Source organism: Chrysemys picta, chromosome 19, assembly GCF_011386835.1.
Source record: "Chrysemys picta bellii isolate R12L10 chromosome 19, ASM1138683v2, whole genome shotgun sequence".
In the NCBI taxonomy this organism is placed as follows: domain Eukaryota; kingdom Metazoa; phylum Chordata; order Testudines; family Emydidae; genus Chrysemys; species Chrysemys picta.
Genome location: NC_088809.1, coordinates 4,996,080 through 5,002,079, shown reverse-complemented (window position 1 = coordinate 5,002,079; position 6,000 = coordinate 4,996,080).

Sequence of the window (6,000 nt, the reverse complement as noted above, 5' to 3'; positions counted from 1 at the left end):
TAAACTCTGGGGTAGCCCAGGAGGCGCTCCCACAAGAAGGGTCGCACGGGAAACAGCGGAAGACACAGGTAAAGGCCGTGGTTTGGTAGGTGATGGGTGTGGGGCAGGCTCCACACACTGGTGATGGCTTCAGAGGATGAGATTCTGGTAGAGGCAAAGGGTGGATTCACATGGACCTAAGTTAAGAAACAAAAGAATAAATAATATAGCTAATAGCTTCAAATTCACACCAGACAAACAGACTAGACATGCAGACACTACCTGGGAAGGTGACTTCCAACAATAGTAGAGTTTGGATAATGGTCTATTGTTAGAGCATAAGGTCCATGGAGGAGTTAGAAGAAGGCTACAGTAAGAGAGACTCAGTTCTATTCCCAGCTCCATTCCTGGCCACTGATCTGCTGTCAGATCTTGGTCAACTCGCTTCTTTCTGCATTTATTCCTATCTAAGGTACTTATCTGGCCCTTTACCATAGTATCTGAGCAGCTCACAGTCTAATGTAGTAAAGAACAAAACTGTCAGACACACAGATGAACATAATTTGTTGGGGAAGAGTCAACATGGTTTTTGTTGAGGGAAATCATGCCTCACCAATCTACTAGAATTCTTTGAGGGGGGGTCAACAAGGGGGACCCAGTGGATATAGTGTACTTAGATTTTCAGAAAGCCTTTGAAAAGGTCCCTCACTAAAGGCTCTTAAGCAAAGTAAGATGTCATGGGATAAGAGGGAAGGTCCTCTCATGAACTGTTTAAAAGATAGAAACAAAGGGAAGGAATAAATGGTCAGTTCAGAATGGAGAGAGGTAAATAGTGGTGTCTCCCAGAAGTCTGTACTGGGATCAGTCCTATACAACATACTCATAAATGATCTGGAAAAAGGAGTAAACAGTGAGGTGGCAAAATTTGCCGATGATACAAAATTACTCAAGACAGTTAAGTCCCAGGCAGACTGCGAAGAGCTACAAAAGGATCTCTCGAAACGGGGTGACTGAGCAACAAAACGGCAGATGAAATTCAATGTTGATAAATGCAAAGTAATGCACATTGAAAAACATAATCCCAACTATATGTATAAAATGATGGGGTCTAAATTAACTGTTACCACTCAAGAAAGATATCTTGGAGTCATTGTGGATAATTCTCTGAAAACATCCACGCAATGTGCAGTGGCAGTCAAAAAAGCGAACAGAATGTTGGGAATCATTAAGAAAGGGATAGATAAGAAGACAGAAAAGATCATATTGCCTCTATATAAATCCATGGTACACCCACATCTTGAATACTGCGTGCAGATATGGCCACCCCATCTCAAAAAACGTGTGTGTGTGTGTGTGTGTGTGTGTGTGTGTGTGTATATATATATATATATATAGATAGATAGGAATTAGAAAAGATTCAGAAAAGGGCAACAAAAATGATTAGGGGAACAGCTGCCATATGAGGAGAGATTAATAAGACTGGGACTTTTCAGCTTGGAAAAGACGACTAAGGGGGGATATGTTCGAGGTCTATTAAATCATGACTGTTGTGGAGAAAGTAAATCAGGAAGTGTTATTTACTCCTTCTCATAACACGAACTAGGAGTCACCAAATGAAATTAATAGTCAGCAGGTTTAAAACAAACAAAAGGAAGTATTTTATCACACAATGCACAGTCACCATGTGGAACTCCTTGCCAGAGGATGTTGTGAAGGCCAAGACTATAACAGGGTTCAAAAAAGAACTAGATAAATTCATGGAGGATAGGTCTATCAATGGCTATTAGCCAGGATGGACAGGGATGGTGTCCCTAGCCTCTGTTTGCCAGAAGCTGGGAAATGAGTGACAGGGGATGGATCACTTGATGATTACCTGTTCTGTTCATTCCCTTTGGGGCACCTGCATCAACCACTGTTGGAAGACAGGATACTGGGCCAGATGGACTTTTGGTCTGACCCAGTATGGCCATTCTTATGTGTTTATCCTCATAACACCCCTCTGGTGCTATGGAAGGGCTATTATACATGTTTTATAGATGGGGCACTGAGACACCAAGAGAATAATTGACTTGCCTAAGATTACACAGAAGCCTGTGGGAGAGTGCGGAATCAAAGTTTCCCCAAGTCCCAGGCAAGTGCTCTACCCACTAGACCATCCTTCTTCTCTACCTACCCCAGTTTCCCCATGTGTAAATGGAGAATTAACAAAATATGCCCACCTTGTACATATTGCAAGTTTCAAAGAGGGAAGCCACTATATAAGGGCAAGATACCATTCTAGTGCCTTGCCCCATAAACATCAAGTAGTGGCTACACCTAGGTGAAAGGGGAATTGTTAGGCATGTGACCAATCACTGTGAAAACACTTTTTACTATCCAATGTATTTAATGTAATGAGCTCAGAGCTGAAGAACTTTCAGCAACTCCTACATTAATATGTTATACAGTATATAAAAATGGTTTCTTTGTATCTTTAGATGGTGGAAAGAACATACCCTATGAAGGGAGCAGCCCTCTCCATCCCCCTCCCCCCCCAAAAAAATTACGTGTGTGTTCTAGAAATCAATTGAGGACTCACTGCTCCTCCCAAGAGGATTTTTCCTTTTCATAAAACATGTGATTTTGTTGTTCTCCTCCTGAATTTGCTCTTTGTGGGTCAGACAAATACAGCAAGATTTATTTATTTCTCACAATAAGCTGATTTATAATGGAAATTCCTGAGTGAACCAAACGAAGCTGCACAAGAGATGGTCTCTACACTGGCAGTAGTAACTCGCCTGAAGCATAGCTTGGTGACCTAGCCTGGATTTATTTATTTAAAATGGCTCAGTACTGCGGTATATTAAGCCAGTTTTGCTAGTGCTCAGATGGATGTGCTGTACTACATCAATGACCAAAAACATGGCAGGGGTGGGCGGGATAGAGAGTCACTCGATCTGGACTATTCTAGGCAGCTGCATCTCTCTCTTACACTTGCAAAAAGGCTGAATTGTCTGAACAGCATGTAGAGAAACCATGAAGCTATTCAGAAAGCAGAGGTAGAGGCTTCAGTAGGAATGATCTAAAACAGAGGGGGGCACCCAGCTTGGGAGGTCTCTTACGCTCCCTGTAGCTCTGCTTACTGCTGATGATAAGTTAAAGCAGGTCAGTGCAATGGGGCAATTCCCGTAGAGGGGAAACGGAGAAGCCAGTTAAACGTTTACAACCCACAAAGCCAATCACCATAACCACTGATTGCTAGAGAGCCCTCCCCGGGCCCACATTCAGGACAATGGGTAAAATCTGCAAAAGTGCCTACATGATTTAGACATCTATTTTCAAAAGTACTTAAGCTCCCAAGTAACTGCTGAAAACAGGCCTTCAGTACCCAAGTCATTTAGGCTCTTCTGAAAAATGTATCCACCATATCTTCCCTGCCATTGCCAACATCTAAAAGCAAAGCATTTTACTTGCAACCCTTATAGTAAATAAATACAACGTGCATCTAATAACTACACAAGGAAAGTTTTAAGAAGCTCACCAACGTATGCTAAATGCAACACATGGCAGGGCCAAAAAATGATGATTTAATAGGACTGGGGAGTGCCCCGAGGTAGATCTTTATTGATGAGAAATCAGTTCGAAAACTAATCAGAAATGTCGTCTCTTTGGATAGTGTCACCTCCTCTTGTGCTCCCTGAAACATTTTTTCTCTTCCCCGCCGGGCCCCTCACACAGAGCTGCCCTGAGTGACTGTGTGCGCGTGACAGGATTCTTATCCACTCTGCAAACTGCTGATGAGGCAGATCTATCATCATCATACTACTCAGCAAAAACAGACTAATCCGATTAGTCCTTTCACATTAAAAATAAAGGGAACCTGGTGAGAATTGTTCTAACACAGAGACGCAGCTTTGAAATCCCATAAGACCTGATCCAGCTCTCACTGAAATCAATGAGAGTCTTTCCCTTGGCTTCACTGGGAGTGGGATCAGGTGATAGAGCCCTGCAAATCCACGGATATCTGCATCATATCTGCAGGGCATGTCTGCGGACCATGGATGGATGTGGATCCAAATTTTGTATCTACACAGGGATCTAGTGATGGTGGCTCTGCAAACTGCCGACTTTCTCAGTGCTGTAAGCAGAGAGTCACAGCTCTGAATTAAAGCAGGCAACAGGGCCTGTCTTTTGTCACAAATCAGAGGAATGAGAGCCACACACACAAGGACTTTCAAGACTGAGATTGTGTTGGGTTAGAGAGCACTGGTTTCACTCTACAGAGAAAAGTGCTTAAAGGGTTATATGCTCAGACCTGAATTCAGGATTAAGATTACATGATGACAGGAGCAAGACAGGTAAACATATAGAGGAATCGGTTCTTTGCTCCCTATTCCTTTGATGTAGGCAAGTGCAACAAGTTCCCAACTGTCCTGAATTAACTGAGTGCCAGCATTCATGGTCATAAGACAACAGAACCACCCCAAAATTCCAAACTCCTTATTCAGTATTTGATACTAAATCCTAACTAACAGATCTTGGAGCCCAGAATGCGTGAGCCATGCACCTTGCCATCCAAGAGCAGGAAAGCAGGAGACGAAATGTGCTCTTACTTGGGCCAAATGCAGTTGGATTCCAAGGCAAAGAACCAAACCCTGTCAGAAAGGAACAGAGTAGTGAAAAGACCAGCTGGAGGAAAGTGACAGAGGTAAAGACTGGCAAGTGCTTGACCTTATTTCCAAGGTTTATACAGCAGCCGTCTGGCTTCTCATCTGGTTTGCTTTTAAAATCATGTATGTAAAAGAGACAGTGTAACTTTATCTCTTACTTCTTTGCTGCAGGAACGGTGGGGAATATACTAAGGGGGGGGGGCTGTTTTGTCTTTCTCCCTCCCATACCCTAAAGCCAATTCAGATCTCATTTCTGACTGACCCCAACACAGCAGCACTGGCTCTGTACTGCACCATTAGTCAGAAAAAAAGCAGGCAGTGGAGTGTCTCAACCAAAAGGGATGCATAAACGAGGTCTAGACAAAACCTAGAGGAAACAGTCATGATGATCTCCTTTGTTAGTTGCCTACTCTTCCTACCCAGGGTCATTGAGCAATGGCACATAGGAACCCCAATTAGAATGGGGAGATATCATAGGCACCTTTAAGGAGAGATTGGCCCAGACACACCTGTGCCATAATTAATTAGTTGCTTCCTACCCTGATCGGGGCTGGATTAAAGCAGGTCAGGTGATAGTTCATGGAAACCTGGGCCTTACAAGAGGGCTGAGAAAGCTCAGTTTGGAGAATGGAACCATGGGGAACAGGTAGGTTCCCAAGTTGTGGCTCACTTTAAATGTATATTTTATACATGTTATTTATTTTTACATGCACAAAAAGGTTCAGAATACAACACTGCTACCAACTTATGGCCCTGTTCTATCACCATTAAAATGGAGGTAAGTGCTAGTCAAAAGAGTCTGTGTCTTTTCAGCTCAGGAGAACACGGTCACAAAGTTCTAAGAGCCTCAAGGTACATTTACACTGCAAAGAAAAACCCCTGGTGCAGCATCTCAGAGCCTAGCTCAGTTGATTTTGGCATATGGGTCAAAAATAGCAGTGTAGATGTTCCGTTCAGGCTGGAGCCTGGGCTCTGCAATCTAGCGCAGGAGTGGAAGCTCTTGGAGCCTGGGCTCCAACCTGAGTTGAACTGTCTACACTGCTATATCTAGCCCCACAGCCCAAACCCTGCGAGCCCAAGTCAATTGGCCGAGCTCAGAGACTCAGTGCTGCAGGTTTTACTTTGCAATGTAGACATATTTTAGCAGGACTTAGGGTGTCACCTGAAAAATGTGTGGAATAGTAGACTGTGGTCTCAATATACCACTCCCACCATCACCAAGGGGTTGCATTCTTTTCTTCTGCAGTAGACACAAGCACAGCTGGGCGGTAATGAGTCAAATACAGTTAACAAGGCATCTTGGCAATCTCACTCAGTCAGGTACAGGACACAACAAAGTCATGATCCTAGGCATGTTGTCTAGCATCCACAC